Genomic DNA, 24,310 nt, shown 5'->3' with positions numbered 1-24,310 from the left:
AGTCAGGATAAGGGGGAGCAAGTGCCCTCCCTTCTGAACCATACCATGCCACATGCCCTTAACATGGGGGTGGGTGCTTTGGGGTGGGGGGGGGCTGCTCCCCTCCACCTCAAAGCACTCACCCTCCCCATGTTGATGGGGACAATGGCCTATTCGCGACAATCCTGGGCTGTGGTTGTCAGGGTCTGCGGGTGGGAGGCTTTTTGGAATCTGGAAGCCCCCTTTAAGGGGCTTTCAGATCCCAGCCCCCCTATGTTAATGATATCTGGTCTGTGGACGGGCGCACTCTTTGATCCATCACAAACCCTCCAACAACACTAAATATCCATTCAGAAAGCATGCTGGATGCTGGACAGGCCAGTAGCTCGATTGTTTATTGAGCAAGTTCTGGCCAGTGGTCCATCCTCAAGACCCAGTAACCCAGTGGATGCTCAGTTGGAAAGGTCTTCAAGTCTACCCCTAGATATTCTTGCACCATATAATGCAGACACTGCAGATGGTTGCTTAAACCTAAAACAGCCCTGGGGGCTAAGGACTAAAGAATTGTTTAAAGGCATCGGTCAGCCAGCCACCTTTACCGCTTTTCCTCTGACAGAAACAAAGCTTCAGAAATACAATGTCCAGGAAATGATAACCTCCCAGGGTCTGAAATGGTGTTACACAAATTTTTCTTCAAGGCGTGAAGGTGAAGGTGAAGGTGGAGATGTTTCATCCTCTTCTCCCTCGCCAGCAATATAGAGCAAACAGACATAATCAACCTAGAAATTATATCAAAATGGCATATGTAAACGATTATCTCAAACCTGGAACCTGTTACACTTCTAGGTTTTAACAGCCTTATGGATAGACACAACATAATGCATATACAGTTTGAAATCTAGCCACCAGGACCACATTTTCAGAATTTTTGGGGTGAATTTTCTATGTTTGTATGTCAACTCCTCCCTTCATAAGTTGAAATGAATTGCATCAGACCAATGGACAGTTGTTGGCGGAGAGTTTGATATCTACTTCTGCAGTATGAGTTTTTATGAGCTCTATACATATAGCCAGATTCAGGTAGAGCGCCGCATCTTTAAGGTGGCGTAGCGTATCGTATTTATGCTACGCCGCCTTAAGTCAGAGAGGCAAGTACTGTATTCACAAAGCACTTGCCTCCTAACTTACGCCGGCGTAGCGTAAATGGGGCCCGGCGAAAGCGCGCCTAATTCAAATGAGGATGGGGGCGTGTTTTATGGAAATTACTCGTGACCCGACGTGATTGACGTATTTTACGAACGGCGCATGCGCCGTCTGTGTACATATCCCAGTGTGCATTGCTCCAAAGTACGCCACAAGGACGTATTGGTTTCGACGTGAACGTAAATTACATCCAGCCCCATTCACGGACGACTTACGCAAACAACGTAAAATTTTCAAATTTCGACGCGGGAACGACGGCCATACTTAACATTGGCTAGGCCAGCTATTTGTTGAAATAACTTTACGCCGGAAAACGCCTTACTTAAACGGCGTATCTTTACTGCGACGGGCGCACGTACGTTTGTGAATCGGCGTATCTAGTCATTTACATATTCTACGCCGAACTCAACGGAAGCGCCACCTAGCGGCCAGCGGGAAAAATTGCACCCTAAGTTACGACGGCGCAGGCCGTCGTATCTTAGCCAGGTTTAAGTGTATCTCAGTTTGAGCATACACTTAAACTAACGACGGCTTAGATTCCGAGTTACATCGGCGTATCTACTGATACGCCGGCGTAACTATTTGTGAATCTGGCTAAGTGACCACAACCACATCACTTGCATTTCATATGGAAGAGTAGCTTCCGATATAGTCCCTAATAAAGCAATTTTTGGGTCAGAATGGACATGCATAGAGTATTTAATGTATCAAATGAAAACTCCCAGTATCGATGCAGTTTAGCGCAATGCCAAAACATACTGTGTGTATCAATGTACCTGTGGCAGTAGTACACCTTGGACAGTTTGATGTGTCTGCTTTACCCCAGGAATTTAACTTTAGAGGAGTGTAGTGAGACCTGTGATTAATAAATTATTTGGTTAAACACTGTGAGGATGATAAGGAGACTTTGGTCAAATTTCCCAGGGCTTGATTCCAACTCCTCATCACTAGGAGTCGCCAGTTCCCTACGTCACTGCCCTAGACTACCAATCTGTATATTAGTGTTAACTGATTTTTGTAGTAAAACAAATATGTAACCAATAAGTCCCTGTTTGGAATAACTTGTAGATACTGCTTTAGCTAGAATTGGAGAGCAATTATATTTTAATGAAAAAGTCACTGCCTGACTCTGCAAAGCATGTCGTAGCTGCAGGTACTGAAAAAATAATTTGTTAGATAAATTATATTTCTCTGCCAGTTTGTCAAATGGGTAAAAAAAAAAACATTATCAAAAAGCTGGTATAAAAATGCAATGCCAGTCCTTTTCCATGAATTTAAGTTTTCAAACTTTGCTACCTCTAGTAATCCTGGTTTATTCCATTTTGGCATATAATGAGTATATCCTTCATGAGAAGTAAGTTGTTGAACAGTAATCCAAACTTTATAATTTAAATGGAATGTAGGGAAATTACGTTTAATATAAAAATGATAAGCTACTATTAATTGAACTAGTGGCACCACTGGAAGCTGGGAAAATACAACTTGCTGTATAGGGTCCTCAAGATCTATAACATTCCAGCCATATATGCTGAAGTTGTAAAGCTAAATAATACATTCTAGCATTAGGGGCAGCTAGACCCCCTCCATCCTTAGGTAACTGCAGAATTTCCAATCTTATCCGTGGGTGATTCTCTAAATAAGGTCTTTAAAATGGGTGTCTACCTGCCCAAAAAATCCCTGAGGAAGCCATATAGGACAGTTATGTAAAAGATAGATCAATTGTGGCATCCAACCATCTTTACCAGATTGGCCCTACCAAAATACTACATATTTCCTGGTTTTGTTTAAAGCAGTGGATTTAGATTCCTCTCTCCATACTCATTCACTTGTAGTGTAACTTGGACTCCTAAATATTCAAATGCAGAAATAACAACTATTTGGGATGCAGAACTTGGCAGATTGGTCACCAGATGGTCTAACGGTAAGAGGACCGAATTGTCCCAATTTATTATAAAACCTGAAAAGAAGCCATATGTGGTAATTAAAGACATCACTGTTACTAAGGAAGACAAAACATCTCAAAACAAAACAAAACAATAGGAGCGTGTCTTCAGCGTATAAAGCAATCTTATCCTCTCCTAAGGATCTACGGAATCCTATAATGTTCAGTGACTGATGTATAGCAGCTGCCAAGGGTTCAAGACCCAGAGAAAAAAGGAGGGGTGATAATGGGCACCCCTGCCTTGTTCCTCGCTGTAATGGAAAGGAGGACAATACATGTACATTCACCTGAACCCGGGCCACCGGAGCAGCAAAAAGAAGCTATATCCAGCGTATAAACTGGGGTCAAAATCCAAATTTCTGTAAATACCATAAGAAATTTTACTCTATACTGTCAAAAGCTATTGCCGCATCAAGCGACAATATAGCTCTATTACCTAAATTATCAGATGGAACCTGCAAATTAAGGAATAGGCTTGTAATATTTAACAGTAGCTATGTTTGGAATAAAACCAGACTGATCTGGGTGTACAATCTTAGAGATTACTCTTGCCAACCTAGTAGCTAGTACTTTAGCTAATAACTTCACATCTGATGTAAGCACAATGATATTGGATTATATGATTCTGGGTTTTTAGGAGCCTTACCAGGTTTTAATAGTACTAAAATAACTGCCTCTTTCATAGAAGAAGGGAGATGACCACATTCCAATGCTGCAATAAATACCTCTAACAATTCAGATAATAACTTAGCTCAATGCAGTTTATAAACCTCCTCTGGCAACCCATCAGCGCCTGGGGCTTTATTGTTAGGCAGGCTGGCAGCAGCGGCCCGTAGTTCCTCTAATGTCAGAGCTTTATCCAGTACTTCCCTGTCAGCTGCAGACAGTTCTGGTAACTTAATAGAATCAAGGAAAAGTTGCAGTTCAGCCTCTTCATAGGATACTTTGCTACTATATACATCTTTAGAGAAATCACAAAACACGGATGAAATCTCCAATGTAGTATGTACCATTTTAGTGGGAGATTCTTGCAATTCTACCACACGTGTCAAAGGTTTTTGGGCTTTTACAATTGTAGCTAAGAGATGGCCCATATTTTTCACCTCTTCAAAATAAGGTTGTTGAAGGAAAAAACATTTCTGCTCTGCTTTTTTTACGGGAGATTTCTGCATAAAACTGTTAATTTTGTTTCCATTTTGCTGGGCTTCTGCAGTAGGATTTGCTATACACTGTATATTGAAATTCGGCCTGCAGAGCAGCTTTAGCTACAGAACATTCACAGGCTCTAAATTTCCTTAAATTTTTAAAAAATTTGAGCAATTAATAAGCCCCTTATATAAGTTTTTAAAGAATCCATAAATCTGTAATGCTACGGATGGTTTATTAGCGACACTGTATGCAGAAATATCTAGCAAAATATATTCTATTAACCATTTTAGATGTTTGTATATCCTCGGCTGTAAACCAACATCAGGTCTCAATCTCCTTCCTAGTGGTGCATGTGATGTCACAGGCTCTGCCCCCAAGGAAGGAGATTGAGACCTGATGGTGATCTTGTCATGGGAGAATCACACTGTTAGTACCAACATACTTGGTGTATTCACTTCATACAGACTATTTTATATGTTTTTATTTCACTTTTATCGCACTAAGTAGTTAATTTATATTATTTTTCTATTAATTTATTTTAGTTTGCTCCATTAGGAGGTTCTCAACATTATTGGTGTACAATTATTTCTAGTTTGCAGCTAGACACTGGGTGGCGCTGTTCTAATTGTTAAAGCATCAATTAATGCTAATATAGGTAGCGCGTCACTTTTATATTTATAAATCATAGTTATGTGGGTACACTTTGTGTGTTAAGCAGCCACCAACACGTAAGTATTGCACTTTATTGCTTTTGGTAAATTCACATAGTAGCGCAGAAGTCCTTTTAATATTCTCATATCCCATTTTAGTTTTGGATAGAGTGGAGAGGGAATTGCTCTCTGTGCACAAGTTAAGGAGATTCACCCTCTTGACTTATCTTGTTTACCATTATATATTTACTAGACATGTGCATTTGTTTTTCGTCCAAATTTCAGGTATTTTCGTTATCGTTTTAACAAACGAAAACGAACGCACAGAATTCTAAAACCAAAAGATCCGACATAAACCAATGCTTTATTTTCGTTTTCGTTGGTCGAATGTGCCTAACCTTAACTCTATTAGTCCAAGATTATTCTACAGAGAGAGAAAAGATTTGACATTATAGAGAGAAAAGATTCGACATTATAGAGAGAAAAGATCACTGCTGGAATTGGGTGGGGGAAGTAAAATAAAAATTATGATGATGAATGTTATTGGCTAATTGTAACCAAAGAGGAGGATCAGTAAAATAGCTAGAACTAACTTGACAATTCAACATGAACGACAAAGATTCGACAAAGCATCGAAAAACATACAAACGTCCAATCTGTCATGGAAGGCTTATGGTGTCTGTTGATAGTTCTAAAAAGATTAGACAGAGCAGCTAAACTGTATGATGCTGCAATCATACATTTCCAGTCAAATGCTTGGCCCATAGGCTATAGAAAAATTCTAATGTTGGTTGACTAGTAATAATAATAAATATAATATAATATAATATACGGAAGGGTTTCTTCACAGTAAGAGCTGTGAAAATGTGGAACAGACTCCCTCCAGAGGTAGTTCTGGCCAGCTCAGTAGACTACTCTAAGAAAGGCCTGGATACTTTCCTAAATGTACATAATATAACTGAGTACTAAGATTTGTAGGTAAAGTTGATCCAGGGTAAATCGGATTGCCTCTCGGGGGATCAGGAAGGAATGTTTTCCCCTGCTGTAGCAAATTGGATCATGCTCTGCTGATTTTTTTTGCCTTCCTCTGGATCAACTGTGGGTATGGAGTTGGGTGTATAGGATTGTACTATGTTTTTTACTTTGTTTGTTTATTTTTTTGTGGTTGAACTGGATGGACTTGTGTCTTTTTTCAACCTGACTAACTATGTAACTATGTAACTATGTACAACATTAATATTCTACTATAGTTTGTAGGCGGAACATTCGACCGGAAAAGTATGATTGCAGCGTCGTACAGTTTCGCTGCTCCGTCGAATCTTCTTTGAACATTCGACAGACACCATAAGCCTTCAATGACAGATTCAACCTTAAGTTGTTCGGATTTTTGGACGAATGCAATTTCCAACGAAAAACAAAATTAAAAAAAAAACAAATTTCGGGAGTAACTAAATAAATGTATTTTTCGGACGAAAACGAAATTCTGAAACGAAATATTTCAGTGTGCACATGTCTAATAGTTACATAGTTACATAGTTGGTGAGGTTGAAAAATGACACAAGTCAATCAAGTCCAATCTGTGTGTGTGCTTTATGTTTATATTACATTGTATAGCCATGTATGTTGTGTTTTTTTTTTTTTTTATTATCGATGCCCACCCCAGCTATAACCGCTGCTTGTGGAAGAGAATTCCACATCCTTGCCACTCTAACAGTAAAGAACCTTCTACACAGTTTAAGCTTAAACCGCTTCTCCTCTAAGTTTAGTGACCTTTTAAATTCCCTTGCACGGAATAGTTTTATCTCTATTGTGGGGTCACCAGTACGGTATTTGAACATTGATGATATATCCCCTCTCAAGCATCTCTTCTTCAGGGAGAATAGGTTCAGTGCTTGCAGTCTTTCCCCATAGTCAAGATCCTCCAGTCCCTTTATTAGCTTTGTTTCCCTTCTCTGGACCCTCTCCAGCTCCAGCACATCCCTCCTGATAACCGGTGCCCAGAACTGGATGGCATACTTCAGGTGCGGCTGGACCAGAGTCTTATACAGTGGGAGAATTATATTTTTATCTCTGGAGTGAATCCCTTTTTATTGCAAGCCATTGCTGAGCCTGTCATCTAATAGGACCTCCTGGTCCTTTTCCATCCTAGATTCCCCCTGTTTTTCTCCCCCTAGTGAATAGATTGTATTCATATTTTTGGCACCCAAATGCGTTCTTTTACATTTTTCAACATTAAACCTCATTTTCCATGTAGTTGCCCACCCCATTAATGTGTTTAGATTTTCTTGCAAGGTTTCCACATTCTGCATAAAAGTTATTGCCCTGCTTAGCTTAGTATCGTCTGCAATTCCCTCCCTATGCGTTTTACATCTTTGCTCTTTATATATTGGAAGTGCCACTTTCTACACCCAATCCGCCATATTGATACTCCCTTTTTGTTCACATTTATCCTTTATTTTCTTAACCAAACTAACTCCTTAAGCATATTTTCATGTACAGTCTGGGGGTTATCCTCAAAAGAGATACTCCGACTTAACTGCTGTTCAGTCTGTGTGTAACTTTGGAAACGATCCTCAAAAGGCTTTTTCCAAAGTTACACAGAAGATCCGGCATGTGTAATTGAATTACACTGCCTAATTTTAGGATGCAGTACCGCATCCGCCGCTGGGGGCATTTCGAGTCGAAATGCCGTTGCTAGTATGCAAATTAGCACTTAAGGCGATCCACAAAGCTTTCTAGCTTCCTTTTTGCGCCGTAAGTGTTATTTTGCAAGTGTAAAATTAGGGCTCGTTTTACAAAGTGTAAAGTTAGTAACACCTTGTAAAGGCCCATTCCAGCGACGGCATTTGGTATACTTTCCCGAGGGAGAACTCCACGGCAATTTGTAAAAAACAAAACCGGCATGGGTTCCCCCCCAGGAGCATACCAGGCCCTTAGGTCTGTCATGGGTTGTAAGGAGACCCCCCCACGCCGAAAAATTGACGTAGGGGGTCCCCCTACAATCCATACCAGACCCGTATCCAAAGCACGCTACCCGGCCGGCCAGGAAGGGAGTGGGGACGAGCGAGCGCCCCCCCCCCTCCTGAGCCGTGCCAGGCCGCGTGCCCTCAACATGATGAGGACAGGACCTCTTCCCGACAACCCTTGCCATTGGTTGTCGGGGTCTGCGGGCGGAGGCTTATCGGAATCTGGGAGTCCCCTTTAATAAGGGGGCCCCCAGATACCGGCCCCCCACCCTAAGTGAATGGATATGGGGTACATCGTACCCCTATCCATTCACCTGGATGCAAAAAGTAAAATGTAGTAAACACACAACACAAGGCTTTTTAAAATAGTTTATTATTCTGCTCCGGAGGCCCCCCCTGTCTTCGTTATTAGCTCAATTACCAGGGGGGGCTTCTTCTTCCACTCTCCGGGGGTCTTCTCCGCTCTCCGGGGGTCTTCTCCGCTCTCCGGGGGTCTTCTCCGCTCTCCGGGGGGCTTCTTCCATCTTCTCCCCTCTTCCGCTCTTGACTCGGCGAACCCCGGTTCTTCTTCAGCTCTCCGGTGCCTTCTTCTTCAGCGCTGGCTGCCTGCTATGTTTGTGTGTTAGCTCGATTTCAAACAGGCAGCCGGCGCGGTCTTCTGTGGCGTCATCTTCTCTTCTGGTCTTCTGTTCTTCCGATGTTGCCTCGTCGCCTGTTGTCGCTGTAATGATGGAAGCGCGCCTTGCATCACATTTATATAGGCATCACCGTCCCATCATGCTCCGGTAGGTACCCACGTGGTGGGTGCACGTGGGTAGGCACCCACCACGTGGGTACCTGCCGGAGCATGATGGGACGGTGATGCCTATATAAATGTGATGCAAGGCGCGCTTCCATCATTACAGCGACAACAGGCGACGAGGCAACATCGGAAGAACAGAAGACCAGAAGAGAAGATGACGCCACAGAAGACCGCGCCGGCTGCCTGTTTGAAATCGAGCTAACACACAAACATAGCAGGCAGCCAGCGCTGAAGAAGAAGGCACCGGAGAGCTGAAGAAGAACCGGGGTTCGCCGAGTCAAGAGCGGAAGAGGGGAGAAGATGGAAGAAGCCCCCCGGAGTCCGGAGAAGACCCCCGGAGAGCGGAGAAGACCCCCGGAGAGCGGAGAAGACCCCCGGAGAGTGGAAGAAGAAGCCCCCCCTGGTAATTGAGCTAATAACGAAGACAGGGGGGGCCTCCAGAGCAGAATAATAAACTATTTTAAAAAGCCTTGTGTTGTGTGTTTACTACATTTAACTTTTTGCCTCCAGGTGAATGGATAGGGGTACGATGTACCCCATATCCATTCACTTAGGGTGGGGGGCCGGTATCTGGGGGCCCCCTTATTAAAGGGGACTCCCAGATTCCGATAAGCCTCCGCCCGCAGACCCCGACAACCAATGGCAAGGGTTGTCGGGAAGAGGTCCTGTCCTCATCAACATGGGGACAGGGTGCTCTGGGGTGGGGGGGCCCGCAGTGCGCCCCCCTGCCCCAGAGCACCCAACCCCCCCATGTTGAGGGCACGCGGCCTGGCACGGCTCAGGAGGGGGGGGGCGCTCGCTCGTCCCCACTCCCTTCCTGGCCGGCCGGGTAGCGTGCTTTGGATACGGGTCTGGTATGGATTGTAGGGGGACCCCCTACGTCAATTTTTCGGCGTGGGGGGGTCTCCTTACAACCCATGCCAGACCTAAGGGCCTGGTATGCTCCTGGGGGGGGAACCCATGCCGTTTTTTTCTTTGAAAATGGGCATGGAGTTCTCCCTCAGGAATGCATGCCGCTGTCATTTTTTTTATCCCCGACGCAACTTTAAGCCGTCGCGATCCTCAAAACTCGGCGTAACGTAACTTCGCGCATGCGCAGTACGGCCGGCGCGCATGCGCAGTACGGCTGGCGCGGGAGCGCGCCTCATTTAAATGGGACTCGCCCCATTTGAATAGGAACGCCTTGCGCCGGCGGAATTTTAGTTACACAGCCTGAAATTTCTAGATAAGTGCTTTGTGGATCAGGCACTTAGGTAGAAACTTTAAGGCAGTGTAACTTAAATTGGATTTTTTAAGTTACGTCAGGTTTTTGTGGATCTGGCCCTCTGTTACTATTTTTACCGTATAATTGGGAGAAATCAAGAGGGTTTTAATTAATAAATTCCAGTTAGAGTATACTATTTCAGAGTTACAGTAGCCACAAAAACTCCTAATTGACTGATCACTAGAATAGACAAAAAAATAGAAGACAAACAGCATAATTTGGTCTGCAGCAAGCACTCACAAATTTTTACATTGAGTAGCAGTTGAGGAGACATTATGCATGACACATTATCCTCATCAACATTTGAACAAGATTATTTGCCAGAGATAAAAGCCTTCCTAGTTCTCACTCACTGCAGTTACAGTGCAGGCAAACTTTACACTTGCCTGGGCTTATGATAATAACTGTTAAAGCACAGAGAAAGATAAGGCAAAAGCTACAAGGTTATATTTGCAAAGTTGAAACATTCGGTCTTGTTCTGCTCAGACAGTTGCCCCATCCCCAATATGTTAAATCAAAAATAGTTGGTATACCTTGTGGGACTTTATCAGCAACCAAATTTATAGATATAAATAAATATATAAAAAAATAATTATTTTTATAGATATCATCAGATAAAAGTGGCCAATAGCAATGGCCTCATCTTAAAAACACATAGGTAGATTAACAAAGAGTTAGGGCGGCTTATCTACAGATAAGCCGACCTAACTCTGAATCTAAGCCGACCTATGTTTAAGTGTATTCTCTAACAGAGATACACTTAAACATATCTAAGATAGGACGGCTTGCGCCATCCTATCTTAGATTGCAATGTTTTGGCTTACCGCTAGGTGGCGCTTACATTGCGGCCGGCCTAGATTATGTAAATGAGGGGATACGCCGATTCACGGCGATTCACGAGCGTACGCCGGGCCTACACCGTCGCATTACGACGTTTCCGTAAGGGTTACGCCGCCTAAAGTTATTCCACCTATGAGGTGGAATTACAATGTTAAGTATGGCTGTCGTTCCCGCCGCGAGGTTCGATTTTTTTTTACGTCGTTTGCGCAAGTCGTCCGCGAATCGGGATTTACGTCGTTTACGTACGCGTCAAAATCAATAGGCCCGTACGGCCTACTTAGCCGCAATGCGCACTGGGAAATGTAGTCGTCCGGCGCATGCGCAGTGTAAAAAAACTTCAAAAAACGTGAGGTAAAGCCTCATTTCCATACTACACGCCCCCCTCCCAGTCATTTAAATTAGGCCTGCTTACGCCCGCTCGTTTTAGGCTACGCCGCCGAAAATTTGAAGGTAAGTGGTTTGAGAATCACTAATAGCCTAAATAATTTACGGCGGTGTAGCCTAAAAAGACTAGGCTAGGCCGTCCTAATTTTAGGCAATGGTATGTGAATCTACCCAACAGTGTCACAATACACATTCTCAAAAAGAATCAGGAGATCAACAATATCATACTTAAAAACAAACATACAGTGGTACAACCAGTTGTACTTTTTAAAATGGCATGACATCACCACAGCCCACTTCAACTGGAGGCTTCCATGCATTTCAAACATGCATTTCATATTGTTTGTCCTCAGGGATGTACCACTTCTACAAAATATTGTTATCATTGTCTGAAAATATTCAAGCACTATTTTGTACCAAACTGTTTACATGTGTAACCTTATACAACTTACATCATGAACAGATACAGGTTCACCTGTGATCTCCTGAAGAATCCACTAGGACCCAATGAGCAGCAGATGGAAAGGGGAGTGTGTGCACTCAACTACAGTGAAGCCAAAATGGAGACACATGTCCAATCTATAGATGGAGAGAATGAAACCAACCATCTATATAGGTTTCTATATAGGCTTCCCAAGGATGTTGAACCATGGCGGAAATATAAATAATGCCCAGGTGGGGCGCTGATGGGGTTCTCTATGGTATGATGGTAATGTAGGGATGTGAGTATGTGTGTGAGGGAGAGTGGGGGATGTTTGTATTTTAAGGTGGATGTTTTGTGTGGCTGTGGCATTGATGGTATCAGGAGGTGAGTCTGTCACCAGTAGATTTGAATTGATGCCACTAATTTCTGGGCCTTATTTATATTTCCCCAGTGGTTCAACAACCTTGGGAAACCTAAATAGTTGGTTGGTCATGGACATGTTTCTCAATTTTGGCTTTGATGTAGTCGAGTGCACACACTCCCCTCTCCATCTGTCTCTCATTGGGCCCTAGTGAATTCTTCAGGAGATCGCAGGTGAACCTGCATATGTTCATGATATGAGGTGTATAAGGTTACAAAAATGCAATGGGAAAAGCAAAGCACAGGACTGGAAAAAAATTGTTTTGGCCCTTATTAATATGAAATTATTTTTATTGTAGGAGTAAGAAAATTGCATGTAGCTCACATCAGATTAATATGTATTCTCTATCCACTTTGGCTCTCACACCTGTTTACCCAGTATGGACTAGACCATATTTCAAATTTCTGCTATGTGTCTGTTTATGACTCTATCACTTTGTATAGAATGTATAAATATATATATATATATATATATATATATATATATATATACATATATATACATACATATATATATATATATATATATATATATATATTGTTTTTTTGGGGGACAAACAGTGCATTCTTGTCCCCTGAGAACTTGTTTTATTTATTTGCATTTTTAGGGAAAAAAGATTAAAAATCGAAAAAAAATAAACAAATAAACAAAATTTCAAGTTTGATCAGTAATATTCTGAACACGAGTAAAATTAATGTGAAGAAAACATACATTTTATTCTGCTGCTTGTTCTATTTACTGCAACATTAAAATTACAGTTTTGGTACAAAGCATGTTAAAGTTATTTACAAAACAAATATAAAGTTTTTTTTTATTAATTTTTTGCATATATTTCATTTTTCTTATAATGCATCAGTAATTTATAGTTCTTGCTGATTTAAAATAAAACAAATATAAACAAAATCAAGTATTTTTAAAAGTAAAAATGTTTCAAGCAAATCATTTAAAATAGAAACATGAAACAGGAGTTAAATAGTGATTATACAGGTTGAAATGAAAGTGTTAAGTAGTAAAAAAAAGAGCATGTCTGGTTAATTAAGAGTTGATTCCATGTGCACACAATAAAAACTTTCCTGTGTCAGCTGCAGCTCTCTCACTCACAAATCTGTCTGACAGGGAATGCAGGAAATAAGATAGCTACTAATATGGCCCGGATTCACAAATCACCTATGCTTACGTATCTCGAGATACGCCGCGTAAGTGTAAATATGCGCCGTCGTATCCATGCGCCATGCCCACAAACTGATGTACGCCTAAAAATAGGCTTCATCCGACCGACGTAACTTGCCTACGCTGTCGTATCGTGGGCGCATATTTACGCTTGACGCATTTGCCGCTCCCATTGATTTTCTATGCACATATGCAAATGAGGGAGATACGCCGATTCACGAACGTACTTGCGCCCGGCGCATAATATATGCGGTTTGCGTAAGTCGTACTTCCGGCGTAAAGTTATTCCCCATATATGAGGCGCAACTCATGCTAAGGTATGGACCAGGGAACACAGCCGTCGTATTTTATGTTGTTTACATAGTACGTGAATAGGGCTGGGCGTAGGTTACGTTCACGTCGTAGGCAGTTATCCGTCGTATCTTAGGGAGTAGTTCCGATGTGATTCTGAGCATGCGCACTGGGACACGTCAACGGGACGGCGCATGCGCCATTCGTTTTAAGTACTTGTATGGCACTCGGCCCATCATTTGCATGGGGTCACACCTCATTAGCATGGCTCACGCCCACTTTCACCTATGCCGGCTTACGCCGAGGGAACCCAGCGCAGTTTGGGAGGCAAGTGCTTTGTGAATTCGGTGCTTGCCTCTCCTCGCTACATCGGCGTAGCGTATATTAGATACGCTATGCCGGCATAAATTTGCGCCAATGTATGTGAATCCGGGCCTATGTTTCTTTGTTTGTTGTTGTTTTGGCTTAAAATATTACATTGAATTCTCACTGAGATTGTCTGTCAGAGTGATCATTCAGTGAGGAAGGCTTTTGACTAGCTCCCAGTCATAGGATCTCACTGGCCATGCACAGTAGCTGAGCAGAAGTAAATAAGAAAAGATAAGAAAGCGCAGGGCGTACAAGACACGTCCTGTGTACAGAGGAGGGGGTTTTATGGATGTTTGTAAGACGCCCAAGGTAGGAAACCGGTTAAACCAAATGTTCCAGTGCCTATGATCAAAGCTGAGGACTTCTCTTTGCGTATTAAATAAAGCAAAATATTTTTTTGTTTTGGCAGACAGTATATGTAGGCCAATATCCTAATGTTTCTTGAAAAAAAATGAGTGTGATATGTGGTAAAAATGTGTAAGATTTATGTATATATATAATGCTATCACTAGTGCATTTTCCTTGGTATAACAGATAAACACTTAGTTGGATCTAATATAAGAAAATAACAAGAACAGATGTTTTCAGTAAAACAATTTAACATCTTTACATTATCACAATCATGGCAACTGAGACTAATAGAGCTATTGGTATTACAATCACTTATGATTTCAAATACAACTATATGTCCTTTAAGGCTTCCCTACAGTACAGATTTACACATATCAATGTCCTGAATGAAACTGTCTCTAAGTATAATAGTTTATATGAATGACATACAGAAAATAGTTTGCAGAGAGTAATTTTCCAGTATGTTGATTAATCAATACCTGCTATTATCCATGGTTATAATTGTCAAACTGTGGTTAAATGGTATGAAAACCAAATCTTTCTATGGTTGACTTAATAAATTTATCAGCAAGCTATATAGAAGTTTTACAATTGCTGTTGTATGTCGAAATTGCACTCAAATTAGAATGAAACAGTCAGCTGTAAGATCATGCAAAGTATTGTCATTCTTGATCATTTAAATTACATTTGCAATTACATATTTGACTTCATGAAATTATATTCAACTTGTGTGAACCGACTAAAATATGGGTCATATTCAAATCTTAAACATTTATTAAACTGCCATTCTGTTCTAGGGATGATTACATTTACAACTCACAACAATATCAAGGAACGCAAATTTAATGTAGAAGCTTCTTCTAAAATGAATTATTAAAATGTTTCTTTAATCCAAATTCACTCTTCTTAAAAGCAGATTATAGAGTATATTTACATGAATAATACACTTCACTTAATCTTGGCAGCTGCAGCAAAAAACACTCATTCAAAGACTTACACATGTGGGCTTATTGATAACAGCAGGGATGTGTAGTAGCCCACAGCAAGAGATTAAATGTTCACCTTTCATCATTGTAGGATAGTAAAAACAATGGGAGATGATTGCTGGTTTATTATTATAGGCTACTACACTTTGTGCATGATTTTTTTTTCTGATTAATTCAGAGCTAATAGACTTTATAAAGGAAACGCAGCAATCAACCCCTAAAGCTTAACTCAGCTAAGCTTATAATATAATATAAATATGCAGTGGAAATGTATATGTGTTAAGTGTTTTATCTACCAAAATATTTGTAAATGAGTTTTTTTCTCTTTTGTGATTCAGACACCCTTTGCCATACTGGATAGGCAAGGAAGAGCCTCATATTTCTCTTTTACAGATAATCAGCACTGCTTCATCTCTAACCTACCCACAGCCTGTTGATTTGATAATAAAGGAGAAGCAGCACACTGATAAGTTCATCACAGTTCTTAGCTCTCCAGTAGACATACTCAATGTTTTACTAAAGGCAAATCCACTTTGCACTACAAGTGCAAACTACAAGTGCAAAGTGCACTTGAAATTGCACTGAAAGTGCACTTGGAAGTGCAGTCGCTGTAGATCTGAGGGGAAGATCTGAAATGAGGGGAAGCTCTGCTGGTTTTATCATCCAATCATGTGGAAGCTAAAATGCTGTTTTTTATTTTCCTTGCATGTCCGCCTCGGATCTACAGTGACTACACTTCCAAGTGCATTTTCAGTGCAATTTCAAGCACACTTTACACTTGTAGTTTGCATTTGTAGTGCAAAGTGGATTTTCCTTTAGTAAAGAACCCCCAATGTATTTGAATGACAACAGCTTTCCCCATTGGCTAATGTGGCTATCTGCTCTCAGTATCAGAGTACAGGGAGCAATGAAAATACGGTATCCAGGGAAATTAAATAAAAAATGAGGGCACCAGGTTCATATCAATTATTAAATTAACATGGTTTCTCAAACCAATGACAAATCAACTGCTGCAGTCCATGGAAAACAGTGCATTGTCACAACATAGCATAACAACATATACACTGAGCAAAATGATAAAACACAACACTTTTGTGTTTGCCCCTATTTATCATGAGCTGAACTCAAAGATCTATGGACTAGACCATATTTCAAATTTCTGCTATGTGTCTGTTCATGACTCTATCACTTTGTAATTATTTATGATATAGAATTTATAAATACCATATTTTCCGGCGTATAAGACGACTTTCTGGATGCAAAAAAATGCATCCAAAGTCGGGGGTCGTCTTATACGCCGGGTACAGTCTCAGTACTCACTTTTTTTCCCCAGCGCTGACAGTGTCCCATGCTGCGATCGCGATCGTGAATGATTTCAAAGCCGCGCCTTCACTGCAGAGTGTTCTGTGATAGGATGAACAAAAATCTTCTCAGCAGCGCCTCTGTTCTTTGTTCCTCCTATCACAGATGCCTTCTCATCCTCGGACGAGATGAGAAGACGTCCGTGATAGGCGGGAAACATAACAGAGGCGCTGCTGGGAAGATTTTTGTTCATCCTATCACAGAACACTCTGCAGTAAAGTCGCGGCTTTGAAATCATTCACGATCGCGATCGCAGCATGGGAGGGACACTGTCAGCGCTGGGGAAAAAAGTGAGTGTTATTGCACTGGGGGGGGGGCAACAAGTTCAGGCACAGTGGGGGCAAGTGATGGCAATGTGGGGGCATGTAATGGCACAATGGCAATGTGGGGGCATGTAATGGCACAATGGCAATGTGAGGGGCAAGTGATGGCAATGTGGGGGCATGTAATGGCACAATGGCAATGTGGGGGCATGTAATGGCACAATGGCAATGTGAGGGGCAAGTGATGGCAATGTGGGGGCATGTAATGGCACAATGGCAATGTGGGGGCATGTAATGGCACAATGGCAATGTGGGGGCATGTAATGGCACAGTGGCACAGTCTGGGCATGTAATGTAATGGCACAGTCTGGGTATGTAATGTAATGGCACAGTGAGTAATGTAATGGCACAGTCTGGGCATGTAATGTAATGGCACAGTGAGTAATGTAATGGCACAGTCTGGGCATGTAATGTAATGGCACAGTGAGGAATGTAATGTAATGGCACAGTGAGATTTGAAAAAGCCTGTTTCTGTCAGTGGTTCTGGCTCCCCCTCAGCTTCCAGAAAGACAGTAAGAAGGGGGTAGTCTTATACAGTGAGTATATCCCAAAATCAAAATTTTTCCTGGAAAATTAGGGGGTCGTCTTATACGCCGGGTCGTCTTATACGCCGGAAAATACGGTATATATATATATATATATATATATATATATATATATATATATTGTTTTTGGGGGGACAAACAGTGCATTCTTGTCCCCTGAGAATTTGTTCTATTTATTTGCATTTATAGGGGAAAAATATTAAAAATCGAAGAAAAAGTACGGAAAAAATAAACAAATAAACAAAGTTTCAAGTTTGATCAGTAATATTCTGAACATTTCATTTAATTTCAATCTACAAAAAAGGCCTATTTCTCTCAAGTATTGTTCAGAAATCTGTCTAAATCTGTGTTAGTGAGCACTTCTCCTTTGCGGAGATAATCCATCCACCTTACAGGTGTGGCATATCAAGATGCTGATTAACAATAAAAGGGCACTCTAAAATGTGCAGTCTTACATAAATACGGTCACTTACTAGGTTAAAATCCGCCGCTGCTCCGCATAGCTATTCAGATAAAAGACTTTATAAAATTGCGTCCAGATCGTTGTCATTTTGCTTGTGGGCATTGTGAAGCCCACAAGCACTTACTTCCGGGAATTCGATCGTGACGAGTGCTAATGGGCCACCCGTCCCGCCCCATTCTCGGGCATGCTCATTGCAGCAGCAGCGCAGTGCCGTCAAGCACTCGGGTAACGAATAAACAATAACAAGCCGGAAGATTCAAAAAGAAGAATTACATGAGTAAACCGGTATACGAGTTCACCTTTTATTTAGTTTTGTGTCTGCCTTCATGTTAATAAAAATAAATCTTCAATGAATCGCGTCACTTCCGGTATCGAAGCCCCGCGATTCTAGCCCTAGGGGAAACTACACGGCACGGCATCCTGGGAAATGATGACACACATTTCCATGGAACATTAGCGTTCTGAGCAGCTGAGGGAGCTGACGTCAGAATCCTAGGTGAATCCGAAGGCAGATTTTGTGGGACCCCATAGCAACAGGCATTTCCAGGTGAGTAAAAAAATAAATATTTTTTTTTTCTTTTTTAGGTCTAATGTGCACTATAATGATTTTTTATTTTTTTGATGGAAACTCCGCTTTAAAGACGACATTATATATTCTCACTTTCACTCTTTCTGAAAATCTGTGTATGAGGATGGGCATTAAAGCACATTTTAATTAAAGCTAATTGTCGTAATGCTTGGGGGGTTTATTTGATATTCCTGTGTGTGGCTTTCAGGATACATTACAAGTAGACTATAATTGTATACTGTGATACAATTTCAAAGGGCCAACCTATAGCTTAATTTTCAAAATCCAGACATTTTTACTTATCAACTTATGCAAGGACATTCAACATCTCATGCTGCGTACACACAATTGTTTTTCGGGTTGTAAAAAACAAAGTTTTTTAGGCACTAGAAAAAACAAAGCTTTTTTCAACTTGATCATTAAAACGGCCTTGCCTACACACGATCGTGAAAAAAAAAATGCTCTAGCAAAGCGCGGTGACGTACAACACGTAGGACGGCACTATAAAGCGGAAGTTCCATTCGGATGACGCCACCCTTGGGGCTGCTTTAGCTGATTTTGTGTTAGTAAAAGAAGATCCGCGCTTTTCTGTCTGTTACAGCATGATGAATGTGCTTACTCCATTACGAACGCTAGTTTTACCATAACGAGCGCTCCCGTCTCATAACTTGCTTCTGAGCATGCGCGGATTTTTCACGTCGTTAAAGCCCACACACGATCATTTTTTACAAACCGAAAAACGACAATGTTTAAAACATTGTGAAAAAATAGAGCATGTTTAGAAAAAAATGTGCCCGTTTTTCAGAACCTGAAAAATGTTCTGAAGCCCACACACAATCGTTTTAAATGACATTTGTAAAAAAACGTCATTTTTTACAACCCGAAAAACTATTGTGTGTATGCGGCATCAGACTCATGTTTGATGTATGTAACTTGTACAGTATACATAGATGTATATGTAAAATGTACACAAACAGACCATTGACCAACAATAATCAATAGATAAATGAGCTACATGGAACATTGCTGTGCATGGATGGCCAATGTATAAGCAATTTTCTTGTGAAAAAAATAGTCTTTAATATTACAAATGTTAATTTATCTTTTTCTGATATTAGACATGTTAATTTATCTACCCACGCGTTGGGCACTTGCAATTTGGAAGATATATGGGAGGTTATGCATTTACTGTCAGAACTATATAATAAATAACCTTGTTCTCATCTGTATTGTTAATGATAGTAAGATTAGTGCATTAGGAAGGAAAAATGTAATTGCGTATTAAAAATGCAATTTTCGAGTATGTAAATGTATTGTATTATTGGGTCCTGTGTGGCTACTGGCCAGGGCTAGTGTTATGTTTAAACAGCTTGATATTATCTGTTATGCATAAAATCTTAATAAAAAAATGCAGTTTTCAACAATATGAAATGAGCAAATTCTGAGCCATGGGCTTCCTTAGTAGGCCCTCCAGGCCTAGGTAACAAATGTGGACCTACGACTTGTACCTCTAAGGCCTTGTACTCACGGCAGGACATGTCCGATGAAAACGGTCTGCAGACCGTTTCCATCGCACATGTCTGGCCGGGGACTGCCCGGGGACTTCTGTTCGATGGCTATACACACCATCGAACAGAAGTCCGCGCGTAAACAATACGCGGGGCGTGTCCGCGGTGTCGCCGCGTCGATGACGCGGTGTCGCCGCGACAATGACGTGGCGACGTGGGCGGCCCGCCTTTAAAATGCTTCCACGCATGCGTCGAAGTCATTCGATGCATGCGAGGGATGGCGGGCGGCAGGACATGTACGGTAGGTCTGTACAGACGACCGTACATGTCCGGGCGGACAGGTTTCCAGCGGACTGTTTTAAAGCAATGCCAGGAAACAGTTGTCCGCTGGAAACCTGTCCGATCCGCCTGAAAATGGTCCGCTCGGGCCAACACATGGCCAAACATGTCTGCTGAAACTGGTCTGCGGACTGGTCTGCGGACTGGGTCCGAGTCCGCAGACATGCACAGCTGCGAAAGCACATTGAAGAAAACATAGGTATATATTTAGCTTTGCATTCTGGGACTAAATACCAGGGACATCAACATCCTATAATTGCCCCCCTGTACTAATACATTTTGTGAAGCTGATTTAGCCCCCGGCTAAAAATCTGCCCAGTCCTCCTCCTCCAGGGAGACACCAAGATCAGGCATCCAAGAAAAATACACTGTTCACTTTGCAAAGTGCAGTTGCACTCTGCAAAAGCAATTGTTCCAGAGGACAGTAAATGAGCAGAAGCTTTGCTGACTTCAATCATCCAATTATGTGCAAGCAAAAATGCACCTGTTTTTTTCCTTGTTACCTCATTTTCTAAGCTCTGAAGCGACTGCACTTTGTAAAGTGCACAATCTATTTGATTTTGGTAAAACACCTCCTTTGTGTAAGAGGGCAAACCCTTAGCAGGATAAGACATTAAATGTCAATATAAGTTATATATATATATATATATATATATATATATATATACATATATTCCCAAGGCATCTCATTCAAAGAAATGTTTGATTTGGAGATAACAAAATATTTTAGAGCTGGGCAATTTGTGGTGATCACATAAAGTGGTCAAGGGTTTTAGGGCAGTGGATGTTGCCAGGTGATGAAGTTGAGTTCAATGTAGTTTAGTCCAGAATCAAACAACTTTGGCACAATAAATAGATTTTACAAAAGGAGAAGCGTGGAGTGTAAGGAGAGGCCAGCCCATAAAAATGTCTGAATTGATCCCATGTGGCATCATTGGATTTTGTTATCCCTCACAATCCACAGTCTCCAATTCTTCCCATAGGTATCTCCTGTATAAGTAGATGTGATAGCTGTGATAACTGAGCTGCATGTTAACACTTCTGGAAGTTTGGCAACCCTAGACCTCCAGCTAATTTTAAACACATATGGGTAAGTACAGGGAGTCTGGGTCTGACTGGACTCCACACTTATCAAGACACCCTATGCTGTAAAATCTGTAGTTAATGGACAAGGACAGGGATAGGTAACATTCTAAAAAGTAAAAAAATTTAAAATATTAAAAAAGCCGGGGGTGAAAACGCCTAGTGCATTACCCAATGTTTAGTAAAATAAACCAAACAGCTAAACAAATACTCGCAAAGGACATAAGTAATACACATAGAAACAATCTCCAATGGTGAACCAATGTGGCAATGAGTGGCTAGATTTTTGAAGATGTCAGCAGGCTGACACGTTTCGGGGACGCATACCCTTACTCAGAGCTCAAGCCAACAAATACTCACCTCCTAACTAAATGCACTAAGTAATTGGCAGTCAAAGTGATAGCGTTGAAATCTGAAAATTGGTCTAGGTAGGAAGGAAGTGAAAGTGTCCAGTGTCCAGTGGTTAAATATGCCTGCAGACTATTGTAAAGAGATTTAATCCATATTGGAAAATTTGAGCCAAAGGTCCAGTATGGTGCACCGGATTCTTGTGTGGAGACCCAGTGATTGGATTAGGATGAAGTGTGAGTACTATCACAAGAGTTTTAACATCCAGGTAAAGTAAAATTATTGGCCTGTAATTGGACCAGATGCAATCATTTTGACAGATTTTGGCATCAAAGAAATTATCGCTGTCAGTGTTTCAATTTCAAATGAGTGTTGCCACAAAAGATTATTAAAAGATATGATTAGTAGGGGGGCTAGATACTCCACAAATATTTTGTAATAAGTAGCAAGAAAACCATCTGGCCCTGAATGTTTATTTATTCTTAAAAGTTTATTAACCCAAATACTTATTCCAAGGAAACTTGGCATTCCAGGTTAGCTATCTGCAAGAGTGTTATGCCGCATATACCCGATCAGGCTTTTGCCCGGCCAAATCACATGGAAATTCCGATGGAATTCCATCTGAGTAAAATAGAACATGTTCTATATCTAAACGCCAATGGAATTCATCTGAATTTCCGATAAATAAACTCTGATGGGTCTACAAACGATCGGAATATCCGATGGAAAAAGTCAGTCGGACTTTTTCCATCAGATATGCTGATCGTGTGTATGCAGCATTAGAGTTAGATGGGTCACCTCTTGTGAAAGGTTATTAGCTTGTGACAGATGTAAATTCTCTTTAGCTTCATATAAACAAGAACGGTGCTTCCTGAGCTCTTGTAGAAAATTTAATGTGGTTGCTGTTATACATTTCCTTAGTGAATTTAAGTTGGATCAGTTTACAATCACTATCCAGTTTATGAAGGGTTCATGGGGTGTAAGGTTTATTTTCTTTGATGTAATAACAATGACAGGTACTACCCAACACTTTCCCAGCAGACTCCTTCAATGGTAAATCCAGCTCAGTTCTAGTTTAGTAGCTGGATTCAGGTAGCTTTACGTCGGCGTATCAGTAGATACGCCGACGTAACTCTGAATCTACGCCGTCGTAAGTTTAAGTGTATGCTCAAACTGAGATACACTTAAACCTATCTAAGATACGATGGCCTGCGCCGTCATATCTTAGGGTGCAATATTTACGCTGGCCGCTAGGTGGCGCTTCCGTTGAGTTCGGCGTAGACTAGATACGCCGATTCACGAACGTACGTGCGCCCTTCGCAGTAAAGATACGCCGTTTCCGTAAGAGCTACGCCGCGTAAAGATAAAGCTGCCCCCTAGCTGGCCTAGTCAATGTTAAGTATGGCCGTCGATACCGCACCGAAATTTGAAAATTTTACGCCGTTTGCGTAAGTCGTCCATGAATGGGGCTGGACGTAATTTACGTTCACATCGAAACCAATACGTCCTTGCAGCGTACTTTGGAGCAATGCACACTGGGATATATACACGGACGGCGCATGCACCATTCGTAAAAAACGTCAATCTCTTTGGGTCACCAAACATTTACATAAAACAAGCCCCCCATCCTCATTTGAATAAGGCGCGCTTACGCTCTCTGACTTTGACTGCTTCATAACTAGCTTCTGAGCATGCGCGGGTTTAAAAACGTCGTTTTAAACGTCGTTTTTTGCAACACACGGTCATTTTTTGTGAAGTAAAAAACGACGTTTTGAAAAACGACACAAAAAATTTAAGCATGCTTAAAAATTTTTTTGTAGTTTTTCACAAGACATAAAACTACGTTTTCCCCCACACACGGTCATTTAAATTGACGTTTTTAAAAACGTCATTTTTTTTCATCACATAAAGTGATGGTGTGTACGCGGCATGAGGTGTGGGACAGACAACGAAAGAACAATATGGTCTATTCTGGAAAAAGCATTGTGGGGATGAGACAAACATTTATCAAATCTACAGTCAGGGTTACACTCTTTCCACATATCCACTAGGGATGTTGGGGTCAGAAGGGACCTGAACATTGCAGCAGCCATCTGGGTTTCAGGTGTACTGTATATGTGAATTTAGCGAGATAAGGGTACAACGCCCTGTTCAAATACCTTGCCATAATAAAGTGACCATCCGCATTAATTTTTCTCAGTGGCATGCTTTGTATTTATATTACAACAAATGTCACATTTGCTGGCAACAGTGGTGTTTAACCATTGACTAATTTTAAATGGCAAATTTTTGGGCAAGTCACCATTGATCCCCAAAGAGACTCACCCATCACGGCATGCATTTGTCTTGTTACAAATGAGGATTGTAGGCTAATGCCACGTACACACAATCGTAATTTCCGAAAAGAAAACCGTGGATTTTTTTCCGTCGGAATGTTGGCTCAAACTTGTGTTGCACACACACGGTCACACAAATGCTGTCGGAAATTCCGAACGTCAAGAACGCGGTGACGTACAACACTATGACGACCTGAGAAAAATTAAGTTCAATGATTCTGAGCATGCTTAGGATTTTTGTGCG

General features: G+C 41.3%; 1 protein-coding gene across 1 annotated transcript in view; it reads right to left on the bottom strand.

Annotated features, from left to right (window-relative positions):
- GALNT17 (polypeptide N-acetylgalactosaminyltransferase 17) overlaps positions 1 to 24,310 on the bottom strand; it is a 500,108-nt gene that overhangs the window by 258,658 nt on the left and 217,140 nt on the right. The window lies entirely within an intron of this gene.

This window comes from Rana temporaria, chromosome 2, assembly GCF_905171775.1.
Source record: "Rana temporaria chromosome 2, aRanTem1.1, whole genome shotgun sequence".
Classification (NCBI taxonomy): Eukaryota; Metazoa; Chordata; class Amphibia; order Anura; family Ranidae; genus Rana; species Rana temporaria.
This window is presented reverse-complemented; position numbering and strand designations above follow the sequence as displayed.